General features: G+C 34.7%; 1 long non-coding RNA gene across 2 annotated transcripts in view; it reads right to left on the minus strand.

Moving 5' to 3' along the window:
* Window positions 1-6,705: 6,705 nt before the first annotated feature.
* LOC123555464 (uncharacterized) overlaps window positions 6,706-16,976 on the minus strand; it is a 29,358-nt gene continuing 19,087 nt past the window's right edge. For both annotated transcript variants that reach the window (XR_008371694.1, XR_008371695.1), the window contains 3 exons: window positions 16,673-16,826; window positions 14,555-14,673; window positions 6,706-12,287 (listed from right to left, as the gene is read on the minus strand). This is a non-coding gene — a long non-coding RNA (uncharacterized LOC123555464). The remainder of the gene's footprint in view (window positions 12,288-14,554; window positions 14,674-16,672; window positions 16,827-16,976) is intronic.

Raw genomic sequence — 16,976 nt, forward strand, 5'->3', positions numbered from 1 at the left:
TAAAGACTACCACATTTTTAGGCTACACACTTTCAAAAAATCTTAGGCTACACACTACTAAATTTCTTAGGTTTTCACACACTAAAATTTTTTTTGGTTACAGACTACCAAAAATCTTTGGTTACACATACCAAATTTTTTGGTTACACACTACAAAATTTTCCCTTTGGCTAACATCTAAATATCTTTGGTTTAAAACACTACTAAAATTTTTTAGGTTTCACAGAAAAAAATTTCCCTTTGGTTTTTCAGACTACAAAATTTCTTGGTTTTCAGATACCAAAAATCTTTGGTTACAGACTACAAAAGTTTTAAAGGGTTAAAAAACTCTAAATTTTGTGGTTAAGAATACCCAAAATTTTTTTTGGTAACACACTACCAAAAATTTTTTAGGGTTAAAACTAGCAAATGTTTTAGGTTCACACTAATAAATTTCCCCCCTTTAACACTACAAAATTTTTTTGGTTTTCAGGGCTACAAAATTTTTTAGGTTTTTGACTACCCCCTAATTTGGTTACAGACTACAAAAAAGTTTTAAAGGTTTTCAAACTACTAAATTTCTGTGGTTTTTAGACTACAAAGTTTCTTAGGTAAAACACTACCAAAAACTTTGGGTTTAAAACCCCTAACAAAAAGTTTTAGGGTTTCACACTAATAAATTTCCCTTTGGTTTCCACTACTAAAAATTTTTTAGGTTACAGACTACAAAAAATTTTTTAGGTTTAAAAAGACACCCAAAAATTTTTGGTTTCAGACACAAAAAGTTTTTTGGTTACAAACTAAATAAATTTCTGGGGGTTAAAAGACTACCCAAAAAATTTTTTTTGGTAAAAACACTACCAAATTTTTTAGGTTAAAACACTTGCAAAAAGTTTTGTTACACCCCTACTTTAAAATTTTGTGGGGTTTCACATTACTAAATATCTTAGGGTTTTAGGGCTACAAAAAATCTTAGGTTAAAACAAATACCAAATTTTTTAGGGGGAAAACACTAGCAAAATTTTTTGGTTACAAAACTACTAAATTTTTGTGGTTTTCAAAACTACTTAAAAAATCTTAGGTTATAGGGTACCAAATTTCTTAAAAGGGTTTCCATACTATCAAATTTCTTAAAGGGTTTCACACTAATAAATTTCTTTTGGGTTTCAAACCCCACCAAATATCTTAGGGGTTTCACACTACAAAAGTTTTTTGGGGTTTAAATACTAAATTTCTTTTTGGTTACACACTACCAAATTTCTTAGGTTACACACACCAAATTTTTTTAGGTTACAGGCCCCCAAATTTTTAAGTTACCAAACCAAATTTCTTAGGGCCCCATACAAAAATAAACTTAGGGGTTTCACCTACCAAAAAAGTTTTTTTGGGTTTCACATACCAAAATTTTTTTTTTTTACACATTTCCAAATTTTCTTAGGTTTCAGACTACTAAATATCTTAGGTTACAGACTACTAAATATCTTAGGTTACACACTACTAAATTTATTAGGTTACAGACTACCAAATGTTTTAGGTTACAAACTACCAAATTTCTTTGGTTTCAAAACTACTAAAATTAAAGGTTACAACTACTAAAAATTTCCCTTTAAGTTACAAAAAAACCAAATTTCTTAGGGTTTCAGACTACAAAAATTTTTTAGGTTACAGATACTAAATATTCTTTGGGTTTCACACTACTAAATTCCTTTTGTTACACACTACGAAATTTCTTAAGTTTTAAAACTAAACCCAAAAATTTTTTAGGGTTTCAGACAAAATTTAAAAAACTTTGGTTTCAGACTACTAAATATCTTTGGGGTTCCCCACTAAAATTTAATTGGTTTCAGATACCAAATATCTTAGGGGTTTCACTTTTCAAAATTTTTAGGTTTCACATCAAATTTTTTTGGGGTAAAACCCCTAGCAAAAATTTTTTTGGTTAACACTAAAAATTTTTTGTGGGAAAAAACACTACTAAATTTTTTTGGGTTTTTGACTACAAAATTTCTTAGGTTAAAATACTACCAAATTTTTTTAGGGGTTTCAGACTACCAAAAGTTTTTGGTTTTTACAATTCCCAAAAATTTTTAGAATTTCACACTAGCAAAATTTTTTGGTAAAACACTACTAAATTTCTTTTGGGTTAAAACACTAATTTTAATTTTTCTTAGGTTTTAGACTCCCCAAAATTTTTTTGGTTACATACTACCAAATTTTTTTAGGTTCACATAAAAAAATTTCCCTTTGGTTTCACCCTTTCCAAATTTTTAAAGGTTTTTCAAAATGTTTTAGGGTTTCAAACTACTAAATTTTTGTTTTGGGGGTTTAAAAATAAATAAATATCTTAGGGTTTCAGACAACCCAAAAGTTTTAGGGTTTCCACTTCTAAATTTTTAGGATAAAACACTTTCTAAATTTTTTGTGGTTACACCTACTAAAAAACTTAGGGTTTTTGACTACCAAATTTCTTAGGTTTTCATTTCTACCAAATTTTTTAGGGAAAACACTACTAATTTCTTAGGGTTCCCGACTACCAAATAACTTAGGTTTTCACACTTTCCAAAAAGTTTTAGGTTACACAAATTCCAAATTTCTTTAGGGTTTAAAAACTACCTTTTTTTTTGGTTACACACTCCAAATTTTTAGGGAAAACACTACCAAATATCTTTGGAAAACACTTCAAAATTTTTAGGTTACAAACTTTCTAAAATTTGGGTTTTGGGGGAATTTTTACTAAAATATCTTTGGTTACAGACTACCAAATGTTTTAGGTTACACACTACTAAAATTTTTTAGGTTACACCCCTACCAAAATTTTTTAGGATACCCCTGCAAATGTTTTAAATTTTTAAAAATAATAAATATCCCTTGGTTTTAGACTACCAAATTTTTTTTTAGGTTAATACTACCAAAATTTTTTAGCTTACACACTACTAAAATTTTTTTAGGTTTTAGACTACCCAAAAATCTTAGGTTTTAAAAATAACCCAAATTTTTTTAAGGTTACCCTACCAAATTTCTTTAAAGGGTTTCACACTACTTTAAAAATCTTAGGTTTCACACTACCAAATGTTTGGGTTCCCCACTACTAAATTTCTTTGGTTACACCTGCCAATTTTTTTAGGTTACCAGTACCAAAATTTTTTAGGTTAAGGGGCTACCAAATATCTTTAAATTTTCACCCCTACCAAATTTCTTAGGCTACACACAAAAAAGTACTTAGGCTACACACTACCAAATTTTTTTAGGTTACACACTACCAAATTTTTTAGGTTACACGCTATCAAATTTCTTAGGTTACACACTACCAAATTTCTTAGGTTACAGACTACAAAATTCCTTAGGTTACACCCCTAAACCCAAAAGTTTTTTTGGTTAACCCCTTTCTTTAAAATTTTTTGGTTTTAAAACTACCAAATTTCTTAGGTTTCAAGCTACCAAAATTTTTTAGGGGTTTCAGACTACCAAAATTTTTTAGGGCCCCACTTTCCAAATGTTTTTTGTGTTTCCCGCTACAAAACTTTTTAGGTTACACACTACTAAAATGTTTATTTTTACAAAAAACTAAAATTTTCCCTTTGGTAACAAAAAAAAAACCCGTTTTAAATTTTACCAATTTTTATTTATTGGGTCAAAGTTAAATTTGAAACAACAATTCAATCAAAACATATATGAAAAAAAATTTATCATTTTAAAAGGGAAAAAAAAGAGCTCCCCCAAGCGGGGCAATATATGCCCAAAGAGTTAAAGAACTTGACTGTTGAAGCCCAAAGGACAGGAACAACAAAGGGAAGAAATTCCAATAAAAACAGTCTAAAAACCCAAAAATCCTTACCAGGGACAGGTTTTTTCAAAATACACCTAAAAAATGGAGGTACAATCCCCGATGTTTCCCCAGAAAAAATAGTGGTCTCAGTTTTTTTTTTATGGCCAATAAAAACAAGGGCAATTTCAAAGAAAAGCAAAATAAACAAAGCAAAGTCATATATGACATTTGACCCCAAAAAAGTGACCTTGACCTTGAAGTGGGGCCCTTTTGAAACATGAGCTCAGGGAAAAAGTCTCTTTTGTGGTGAACATTTTTTGCCAATTTCTTTGAAATCCTTTTTAAAATTACAGAGCGGACACGAAACAAACCGATATGACCTTTGACCCCCAAGTGTGACCTTGACCTTGAAGCGAACCTCCAAAACGTGCTCCGCACGTCGCTCGGTTTGGGGGAAACTTTGTGTAAAGTTTCTTTGAAATCCTTTAAGGGGGCAAGAGTTACCCCGGGGCGACCCCGAAATTGCTAACAGACGGGGTAGAGAGATGGCCCGGGCAGAAAGGGGAAACCGGGGGGATAACATAATAAATTTCCCCCCCGGATATAAAAAAAGAGCTTTACTATTGGTGGCCAAAATGCCCCCCCCAAGTACGCCGAAAAAAAATACCACAGTTGATGCCAAAAAAAAAATTTACATATCAAATTTTTTGACCTTGGGCCTTGATCTAAGAGGCCTTTGGGGCACAAGTGTGACACCCCTTTTCAATTTGGGTTTAAAATTTTTTGTTTAAATTTTTTCAAAAACCCTTTATAAAAGGCACAGTTTATGGGGCCGGGCAAGAAATTTTCTTTTTACTTTTAAGTGTGACCTTGATCTTGAAGCTAGGGGTCTTGGTCCCTTTCGTTTTTACACCTCCCTCTATTTTTAAAAGGGGGCAATTAAGCCAAGTAATTTCAAAATTTCCCCTTTATGTCTGGCAAAGTTATGGACCAGCCGAAAAAGAACCCTGTTTAACCCTTTTACCTTTAAATGTGACCCCTTTACCTTGGAGATAGGGGTCTGTGTCTTCCCCCATGACACTTTGTCTCATTAGGGGGAACATTTTAAACCAAAATAATTTCAAAATCCCCTTTATAATGGGAGAGTTATGGACTGGGCATGAAACATACTTGTTAAAGTTTTGCTCCCAAGTGGAAAATTTTACCTTGGGGTAGGGGTCTTGGGGCTTGCGCAGGATGTTGTTTAATTTTGGTTAACATTTATGAAAGTTAAATTTTAAATCCCTTCATGGAGGCAGAGTTATTTGGGCCCGACAGGGAAAAAGAACAGTTAACATTTGACCTATAATTTGGGCCTTTACCTTGGAGCTACTGGGGTTTGGGGCTTCTGCCCTGACACGTTTTTCTCATTTGTGGGAACATTTTGCCCAAAATTTTTTTTAAAATCTCTTGACGGATGGAAGATTTAGAGCCCCGGGCAAAAATTTTTAACCCCCGAAGCATGCCGGAAAACGGTTTTTTATTTTAATTTGCCCAACCCTTTTTGGGGGATAAAAAATAAAAAAAGAACATGTAGAAAATTTTTACAACACATGACAATCAACATTTCAGTTTTTTATCACAACTCATTTTAAAAATGTCTACAAAATTTTTAAAAAATATGCTTTTTAAAAAATTTTCCTTTCTGAAACTTTAAATGCGAACACAAGCCGAAACAAAATTTAAATTGGGGCAAAAATTCAATCAAAGGTGCCCAAATCGGGTGATGAGGGGCAACTATTAAAAAAATTTTTTTGGGGCATTGAATATTCAGCTATTTATTTATTTAACCCCCCACCAAAGGTGAAGGGGATAAATTTGAAAAAGCCCCTCCGTCCGTCTCCGTCTGTCCGTCCCCCCCTGCCCTCCGCAACGATCTTTGTCCGGACCATAACTCCAAAAGTACTTGAGGGATTTTCTTCAAACTTCATACACTGACAGAACACATTGGGAGGAAGTGCAGTGTGCAAGAACAATAACTCTAACTTGCCTATTTTTTGAGTTATTCCCCTTTATCTTATTTTCTTAAAAAATTTTGTCCGGAGCATAACTCCAAAAGTACTGGAGGGATTTTCTTCAAACTTCATACACTGATAGAACACATTGGGAGGAAGTGCAGTGTGCAAGAACAATAACTCTACCTTGCCTATTTTTTGAGTTATTCCCCTTTATCATATTTTCTTAAAACATTTTGTCCGGAGCATAACCCCAAAAGTATGGGAGGGATTTTCTTCAAACTTCATACACTGATAGAACACATTGGGAGGAAGTGCAGTGTGCAAGAACAATAACTCTACCTTGCCTATTTTTTGAGTTATTCCCCTTTATCATATTTTCTTAAAACATTTTGTCCGGAGCATAACCCCAAAAGTATGGGAGGGATTTTCTTCAAACTTCATACACTGATAGAACACATTGGGAGGAAGTGCAGTGTGCAAGAACAATAACTCTACCTTGCCTATTTTTTGAGTTATTCCCCTTTATCATATTTTCTTAAAAAAATTTGTCCGGAGCATATCTTCTTCATGCATGGAGGGATTTTGATATATCTTGGCACAAATGTTTACCACCACGAGGCGGAGTGTCGTACGCAAGAACCAGGTCCCTAGGTCTAAGGTCAAGGTCACACTTAGAGGTCAAAGGATACAAGAATAAAAACCTTGTCCGCAGCATTTCTTCTTCATGCATTGAGGGATTTTGATATAACTTGGCACAAATGTTCACCACCACGAGACGGAGTGTCATGCGCAAGATCCAGGTCACTAGGCCTAAGGTCAAGGTCACACTTAGAGGCCAAAGGTCAGATACAAGAATGACTTTGTCCGAAGCATTTCTTCTTCATGCATAGAGGGATTTTGATGTAACTTGGCACAATTATACACCATCATGAGACTAAGTGTCATGCGCAGTTCCCTTCTTTAGAATTACTCCCCTTTGTTGTTACTTTAAATAGCTTTTATTGTAACTTTTTCATTACTAGTCGTAGGGAAAAATCGAGACCACTTTTCTGTAGTACAACAAACATGCTAAATCCAATTTTGAGGTGTATTTTGACCAGTCTCTTCCTGATAAAGATTTTTGTGTGGACTTGCAATTTTTTTTTTTTTTTTTTTTTTTTTTTTTTAAAGATTAACTTCCCTTAGTTGTTACTATAAATAACTTATATTGTAACATTTTTATAATTGACCCTAGGGAAAAAACAAGACCACTTTTCTGTGGTACAGCATAGATGTTACTCTCCAGTTTTAGGTGTATTTTATTAATTTTATTATATATAAGGTATCTCTACCTAGTAAGGAGTTTTTTTGTGGACTTTAAAAAACAAAAGACTTACAATGATTACTAAACAACCACAAAATTAACATTCCATTTGCAAATACAGCTGCTAGAGTAAAGAAATTTGCTTTGACGGGCATATATTGTGACATTCTGGCACTCTTGTTCCCTGTTAGCTTTCCATTCCTTCTTTTTACAGTAGCCATATAGAAAAACATCATAGCTATACTCTTCATGAAAATTAATAAAATTTAGCAGTAAACCACCTCACTACTGACTTATTCTTTCTTCCACATCTTAAAACCCCTGATGCGGACCACATCCTTCAATTATGATATGCCCGGTGGGGGGATTAGCCATGTCTGACATGGCTCTTGTTTATATTGAATGCAGGATACAGGCCGGGACTAAAAAATTGTGTTTATTTCAAGTGAGCCTAGCTGTCGTGTCAAGTAAGAAGATCTAACATTTTTTTTATGTCCGCATGTCTCCAAAACATACTACAAAATAGATTTGTGAAAAATATATGGGAAGTATATTTGAACTGCATTTTTCAGTAATAAAGACTTTTACAACATTATAGCCTAGATTTCACTGATGAAATTATTTAATTTGTTGGGCTTAATACCGCACCGATACTGGCTTGCGTCCTACAACCAGACACATTTGGAATATTTTTCAGGACAACTCGGGGAAATAGATATATCTAGTGGTTGAAATTTCATGTGAACAAAGCTAGGTCCTCCTCTTAACTAAAGAGCTAATTTGTTTACTTCTAAATTTAGGTCAAGTACTTTCGCGAGGCCCGCACAAAGGGCCACCGAATCACGTTGTTTTAAGGTCTAACAATACTATGTTTCTGGACAGCGTGTTGTCACTTTATTGATTTTCAATTTACATTTAACATTGAATTAAACTTTTATTTCAACCAATGGAAAGTAGTCGTACAGTGTCCGAGTCCTAGAATTGTACGAATTACCTCTCTTGAATCTATAAATCTGATCGTATCTCTCCCAACCAAATCTTTTAAAATTTCACTTTCGAAGTTTTAGGGTGTGTAAAAGTAATGCACTGAATTATCAAAGCTGTATTGCCCCAATATAAGTGTTTACTAAATGTCTCGTCTGCCTACCTCAAATTTGCATGGGACCTTTAGATTTAATGGCAGGACCTCACAAGGAAAAACTGCGCATGCGCATCGTGCCACTTCCGATTTCTCCCGACATGTAAACATGCTTCGCGAGTGCAGACTAAATGAAATGTAGCATTTCTTGTAAAATACTTAAATTTAAATGTTGTAACTTTGCCCTGTTGTTGAAAATCAAGCTTCCATTTGATCGTAAACAGATTAGCAAGGTTAAAGACAAAAAAAAAGCGTTTACAGGACTGTCCGGTTTGGTGGTCGCTAGCCAGTACAATTATAGGTCATATGGCGACTTTCCAGCTTTGATGGTGGAGGATTAGACCCCAGATGCCCCTCAGTGCATTATTTAATCATGAGCGGGCATTCACTGATGAAATCTGAAGTGAAATGTAAATAATACTTCAAATATATATGATATATATCATGAGCTGTTGGAAGACGGCAACGCTCAACTATTCAACAGCCTTATTAAGAAAAGGGGGCATAATTTTGTAAATAAGCAAAATAGAGTTATTGAACCTGTGCAATGTGAGTCAGTTTATCATAGTGAATATTTAGTGTGTGAAGTTTTTACAATGTACCAAATTCATTCCAAGTATGAATATTTATATTTTTAGGTCAAAGTCACAAAGTAATCATCTCCTGTATTTTGAAAGGGGTCAATGCAGGGATGGTACAGACCAAATCTGGCAAACATCCGATAATGAAGTTTCAGAAAAAAAGCCATTTATATGAAATCTTGAGGATGTGACACGGACAACCAACCCATACTAACAGCTCATCCTGTGCCTTTGGCTCAGATAAGCTAACAAATGAATAATACCTTACAGCAGGTTAATTCTGCGGGCAAAAAATTCTGCGGTTTTGTCCTAAAATGGGCCTAGTTTATTTCTGGGTTTTGTATTTCTACGACCTTCGAGAAAAGCAGAAATTAATTTTTGCGGTTAGCATGAACTAAATGAAGTAAATTCTGTGCATGGGAAATAGCTATCGCATTTACTACGTCATAATTAACGACTTGCATATCGTTCTCATCAGTTACGTCTTGGTGGCATTATCTATTTCGGAATCTAGGACAGTGAAGTTGGAGCAGCTGATTTATGTTTAAATCTGATTTCTTTTTATTACCGTGCATGATAAAAAATCTGAGTTAAAAATAAATACTGTAGGTCTAGTACCTGTAATTCATTTTGAAAATGTAACATTGCTGTTAGAAAAATTTACAATTTATTTACAAATATATACAAATGCAAAATCTAGTACATAGTTCATAGTCCATTCAATTACAACACACATTAATAAGTTTGTTTAACTTTTCATAAACCTAGAGTGCTTGTAATGATTACACGGTAACCATTCATTCGTGGACAATAGATTGATACAATAACAAAAGCAATCAACCATAATCGATATGGTGTGAATAACTTGACAACAGATGAAGATAAAGATAACGGGTCATATATTAAGCAAAATATCAAGTTTATTTCTGCGTCAAAAAATTCTGCTAATGGTTTAAATGTGCAGTATTTCTGTGTGACAGCCTCGACCCGCAGATTCAGCAGAAATAAAAACCCGCAATATGGTAACCTTCAATGCTATAACATGGTAATACTATATTACTAATTTACTAGATGATTAGATGTCACATTTCAAACCAGTATAAACCGCTTCAACTTTGTTTGCGGCAGTTATGATTAAATATTTCTGACTAATGTCCCGTGTTCAACCATGTTCAATCAAATTTGGAGGACTGCTTATAAATGTCATTGTTTGGCTGATATAAAAAAACAACAAGAGGACCATGATGGTCCTGAATCGCTCACCTGTCCCTACATGACCCAGTTTTAAACCGAGTATGATGTCGTTTTTTTCTATTATTTGACACTGTGACCTAGTTTTTGAGCTCATGTGACCCAGTGTTGAATCTGACCTAGATATCATCAAGATAAAAATTCTAACCAATTTTCATGAAGATCCACTGAAAAATATGGCCTCTAGAGAGGTCAAAAGATTTTTTATTATTTGACCTACTGACCTAGTTATTGATGGCACGTGACCCAGTTTTGAAACTGACCTAGATATCATCAAGGTGAACATTCTGACCAATTTTCATGAAGATCCATTCAAAAGTATGGCCTCTAAAGAGGTCACAAGGTTTTTCTATTTTTAGACCTACTGACCTAGTTTTTGATTGCAGTTGACCCAGTTTCAAACCTGACCTAGACATCATCAAGATGAACATTCAGACCAATTTTCATATAGATCCCATGAAAAATATGGCCTCTAGAGAGGTCACAAGGCTTTCTTGTTATTTGACCTACTGACCTAGTTATTAAAAACACGTGACCAAGTTTCAAACAAGATCTAGATATCATCAAGGTGAACATTCTGACTTACTTTCATGAAGATCCATTGAAAAGTATGGCCTCTAGAGAGGTCACAAGGTTTTTCTATTTTTAGACCTACTGACCTAGTTTTTGATCGCAGTTGAACCAGTTTCGAACTTGACCTAGATATCATCAAGATAAAAGTTCTGACCAATTTTCATACAGATCCCATGAAAAATATGGCCTCTAGAGAGGTCACAAGGGTTTTTTTGTTATTTGACCTACTGACCTAGTTATTGACGGCATGTGACCCAGTTTCAAACTTGACCTAGATATCATCAAAGTGAACATTCTGACCAATTTCCATGAAGATCCATTCACAAGTATGGCCTCTAGAGAGGTCACAAGGTTTTTCTATTTTTAGACCTACTGACCTAGTTTTTGACCGCAGTTGACCCAGTTTCGAAACTGACCTAGATATCATCAAGATGAACATTCTGATCAACTTTCATACAGATCCCATGAAAAATATGGCCTCTAGAGAGGTCACAAGGTTTTTTTATTATTTGACCTACTGACCTAGTTTTTGATGGCACGTGACCCAGTTTCGAACTTGACCTAGATATCAAGGTGAACATTCTGAATAACTTTCATGAAGATCCATTGAAAAGTATGGCCTCTAGAGAGGTCACAAGGTTTTTCTATTTTTAGACCTACTGACCTAGTTTTTGATCGCAGTTGACCCAGTTTCGAACTTGACCTAGATATCATCAAGATGAACATTCTGACCAACTTTCATAAAGATCCAATGAAAAATGTGACCTCTAGAGTGGTCACAAGCAAAAGTTTACGCATGCATGTACGCACGGACTCATGCACGGATGACAGACGCTGCGTGATCACAAAAGCTGACATTGTCACTTTGTGACATGTGAGCTAAAAACAAACCAAAAAAACACACACATTTGGAAATAAGCTTTCTCACTGACACTACACATTTGTTAATGCGAGATTACTTGCACAATATGTGGACACAGAGGTTTATCTAGATAGCGCTCTAAAGTATCGTCTGTTACTTGCACAATATGTGGACACAGAGGTTTATCTAGATAGTACTCTAAAGTATCGTCTGTTACTTGCACAATATCTGGACACAGAGGTTTATCTAGATAGTGCTCAAGTATCGTCTGTTACTTGCACAATATGTGGCCACAGAGGTTTATCTAGATAGCGCTCAAGTATCGTCTGTTACTTGCACAATATGTGGACACAGAGGTTTATCTAGATAGCGCTCAAGTATTGTCTGTTACTTGCACAATATGTGGACACAGAGGTTTATCTAGATAGCCCTCTAAAGTATCGTCTATTACTTGCACAATATGTGGACACACAGGTTTATCTAGATAGCGCTCTAAAGTATCGTCTGTTATGGATCTCTTTTCTTCCTCACCAAGACCGATTCTCTCAGTTTCAAAAACTTTCACTATAGCAAATTTTGTAACATGTACTAAGAAAAAGGGCATAATTTGTCCAAACTGTTCTTCATTATATATTCAAAGCTAATAGTGAATGAATTCTTGGTTTTGGCAACAGAACTGTGCTTGCCAAAAGAGATTTCATAGCCCTTTTATAATCTTGTGAAGGACTTGAGGTTGCCTGCTTTAAGTCCTCTGACAGAAGATTGTAGTTTTCATCCGTTACTTTGAAAGGTTTCAATTTTCACAATATACACTCCCTGTTGGCCATTTACTCTTCACTGAAATTAGAACAGAAAATTCAAAATTTGAATATTTTGGAATCAAATGACCCATAGCATCAACCGTTAGACCTTCAATACATGCGACAGTTGCAATATTGTCTTAAATAACTATTTAATAATAAACAAGAGGGTCATGATGACCCTGGATCGCCCACCAGATCACTACATGTTTCAAATGTCAAACTGATGATTTTTAGAAATTTTTTGGAAGATTTTCTGATGTACAATCAAGTAACCCCATGGGGCGGGGCCATTTTTATCCCGGGGGTCATGATTTGAACAAAGCCTGTAGAAGTCTACTAGGCAATGCTACATGTCAAATATCTAAGATCTAGGCCTTCTGGTTTATTTTTAGAAATTTTTTGAAGATTTTCCTATGTAAAATCAAGTGACCCCTGGGGTGGGGTCAATTTTGACCCCGGGTGTCATGATTTGAATAAATTTTGTAGAGGTCCACTAGGTAATGCTACATGTGAAATATCTAAGCTGTAGGCCTTCTGGTTTATTTTTAGAAAATTTTTGAAGATTTATCTGTGTACAATCAAATAACCCCATGGGGCGGGGTCAGTTTGACCCCGGGGGTCATGATTTGAAATTTTTTTGTAGAAGTCTACTAGGCAATGTTACATTTCAAATATCTAAGATCTAGGCCTTCTGGTTTATAGTTAGAAAATTTTTTAAGATTTTCCTATGTAAAATCAAGTGACCCCTGGGGTGGGGTCAATTTTGACCCTGGGGGTCATGATTTGAACAAATTTTGTAGAGGTCCACTAGGCAATGCTACATGTCAAATATCTAAGCTCTAGGCCTTCTGGTTTATTTTTAGAAAATTTTAAAGATTTTTCTATGTACAATCAAGTAACCCAATGGGGCGGGGTCAATTTTGACCCCGGGGGTCATGATTTGAACAAATTTTGTAGAGGTCCACTAGGCAATGCAACAAGTGAAATATCTAAGCTCTAGGCCTTCTGGTTTATTTTTAGAATTTTTTTGAAGATTTTCCTATGTACAATCAAGTAACCCAATGGGGCGGGGTCAAATTGACCCCGGGGGTCTTGATTTGAACAAATTTTGTAGAGGTCCATTAGGCAATGCAACATGTGAAATATCTAAGCTCTAGGCCTTCTGGTTTATTTTTAGAAAAATTTTGAAGATTTTCCTATGTAAAATCAAGTGACCCTTGGGGCTGGGTCAATTTTGACCCCTGGGGTCATGATTTGAATAAATTCTGTAGAGGTCCATTAGGCAATGCTACATGTGAAATATCTAAGCTCTAGGCCTTCTGGTTTATTTTTAGAAAATTTTTGAAGATTTTCCTATGTAAAATCAAGTGACCCCTGGGGCGGGGTCATGATTTGAATAACTTTAGTAGAGGTCCACTAGGCAATGCTACATGTCAAATATCTAAGCTCTAGGCCTTCTGGTTTTTGAGAAGAAGATTTTTTTAAGATTTTCTTATGTAAAATCAAGTGACCCCTGGGGCGGGGTCAATTTTGACCCCGGGGTCATGATTTGAATAAACTTGGTAGAGGTCCACTAGGCAATGCTTCACACCAAATATCTAAGCTCTAAGGCTTCTGGTTTTTGAGAAGAAGATTTTTAAAGTTTTTCCTTTCTGTTGCCATGGCAACCAGAGTTCTGCATGGAATTCAATTCTTTGAACAATTTTTGTAAAGCTTCGCCCAAGGAACATTCCTGTGAAGTTTGGATGAAATTGGCCTAGCGGTTTATGAGGAGATGTCGTTTAAAGTAAAAGTTTACGGATGACGGACAACCGAAGCCGGACGATGGACGCCGGACGCCGGACAGTGACTGATCCTAATAGCTCACCCTGAGCCTTTGGCTCTGGTGAGCTAATAAAAATTGGACACTATAATAAATAATTTTTAGTTCTTCAATATTTTTTCCCATGCTATCTGAAGAATAGTAAATGGACACATTAATACCACCAAGGCAAAAATAGTTTCTGATCAATAACTATTGGATCAAATTAATTCTGGTTAAGTACTAAATGTATTATTTTAAACAGGTTAATTTGGGTTTTTGTTACAATACACAAAAATTCAGGACTTGTCCATCTTCCAGTCTGGACAGTACCATTAACTGTTGAAAGGAGTGCTTACCAAAAAGATCCAGCAGAAGGGAGTCAAGGAAATTATGGATGTAACTGTATAATACAGTTGCAAAAATAAAGAATGTTAAAGTAGAAATTCATAAATGAAGGAAGTCAAACAAATGGAGGCTCTGAAAAAGGGTGAACTTACACTATAATCTTAGAACCCAATTGTTTGGCCAGTTTTTTCATTGATCTGTCAGCTGCAGTGTCTGTAAGCTGTCTCTCCATGGTTGCTATTTGTTTGGATAATGTGACAGCAAAGCACACCTGAAATCAACAGTAACACTCATACGATAGTTTAGCAGTTAATTATGTCTTCCCTTACTAGTAGAGAGAGTTTTTTCCATATGTGTTCATCTGTCTGTTTGGATAGTTACAAGACCTTGGCCCCCTCCCCTCACCATCTAATAAAACCTCTAGTTAGATTTGAATACAATGTCATAGCAATGACCAGTACTGACTGTAAAAAATTCATATGAATGATCAGTACCAACCCATGTTGCATATATTTAAAATGGGTTTTATGGCTGAATAATTTTTTTGCTGAGTAATGAACCTTAATATTATATATAAAGTGTATAGTGATGGAGTCTGAGGGTCTTTTTTTTCTGCATCTCCTAAACTGGTCGTCAGATTTTGATAAAACTTCACGGGAATGATTGGTATGAAGTATAGTTTTGTATGTCATCCGAGTTCCTCTAGAACTATTTTTTGATAAGATCTTTAAATTTCCATTTTTGCACGAGGGCCATTGCGTTCTACAAATGCTATGTACTCATTAATTTGCACATTGTTAGATTATTTTTTCAAAGCTATGGTCACTTAAAGGTCTTCTTTTTTAAAAGTTTTTGTCAGGACTAATTCTCTTATACTATAGTGGGATTTGAATGAAACTTCATAGATCAGTACCAAACCTACAACTGTAGTTGCCCATACTTAACAGGTTTTTCAGTTAAATAATTTTTCATGGGGTTTTCTTTTTTAACATCAGTTGCTTATTCATCTAAGCAAAACCTCACCATTCCTAATTTTAACTGCTAAACTATTTTATACTGCTGCAACATTTTTGAATACATTATATTTGAGAGTTTGCCCAGAAAGTTGTATAATTTCACAACATAATCCCACCTTACTTATTACTGGTGGTTACCGGTAGTTACCAATTACCGGTTCAATCCGAAAATCCCGATTTATATTTAGTTCCTGAAAAGCACTTCTGGAATTCTTTGTTTACAAGGTTACACGACATTCGTCAAAGTGAATCTTCCGAAAAATTTATCCTTCCTAAGGGTAAGTTACTTATTTATTCTATATGAATTGATGGAAAAGATGTTTTTGTAATTTATTTTATTGATAAACTTCAATATCACTCGATAAATAAAGAATAATTCCCCAGAAAAAATTGACAGAAGGTTTGCCGTTTCTTTAAATGACTTCATCGAGCACTGCCTCGCACATGCGATTTTGGGACCCTTTTTGATAAACAATACTACTGGACTAATCTTCCGACTTTTCATTGCTTAGAACAGAAATCAAATTGCATTCAATATTGTATGCAAGTGGTACTTTTTTTTGTTTATTTCAATACAGTTACAAGGGACAGTGTGATAATGGACACATCTGAAATACTGGGGTGGTGTGAAGTTTTTAAGGAGGCATGATGAGTTCTTGTGCCACCTGGAACTGAATGTGATAAATCTGGTTTATCTGTGATTTTTCACAAAAATGTGACAAATTGCTGTTTGTGATATTGTTTATCTATTTAATGCATTTTGTATGTTATAATATACATTTCTTCCCTACAGCAAATAAAATAATTCATTAGCCAGAACTTTCAGCTTTGTTTACTTGTTATTTTTGTGTATCTGGATGGAAGTTTAATACTGTAGCATTGTTTCCCACAATTCCACCGGTAATTGGTAACTGTAAACATCCAAGATGGCAACCATGGTCGGTCAATATATGACCTAATATTTCTGATAACTGTGTTCCCAGGTGAATAAAATTATCTTTTAATGAAGAGAAGATAATTTTTCTTGAAAATTAGTTTATGTTTAGTAAGCATTTATACTGAATGTCGTGTATAGTGGAATATCAATCATTAATACACTAGTAATTGGTACACAAAGGATACATTCACTGTGCACATGAATCCTATGCAAAAGTGATATATCTGCTTTACATAGACAACAGTTATTTTCAACGTGTAATGTTATGAATATAATCACAATCCTGCTTTCAGGCTTTTATTAAAGAAATAAATTACCTGACTGTTTACATAACTAGTTCCATGTACCATTTTCTTCAGGTATGCATTCATGGACTCAAATCCAAAGCAGGAGAAATTGAAATGAGGTCCATACAAACCGGTAAACTGTGCTATGTGGCGCAGCAGATGGACATTCATAGTCTGTGTTTTCCTGCAATATTTAACAGAATATAACAGTTGCTCTCAAGTTACACATCTCCTTTATTTCAGAACCAATCCTATGAAACAGGTACACACACCATGTGTTTTGACAAAAATATTTCAAAAAACTGTTTCATTCATTAAAACTAGAGCTGCTTTT

Source organism: Mercenaria mercenaria, chromosome 7 (genome assembly GCF_021730395.1).
Source record: "Mercenaria mercenaria strain notata chromosome 7, MADL_Memer_1, whole genome shotgun sequence".
Classification (NCBI taxonomy): Eukaryota; Metazoa; Mollusca; class Bivalvia; order Venerida; family Veneridae; genus Mercenaria; species Mercenaria mercenaria.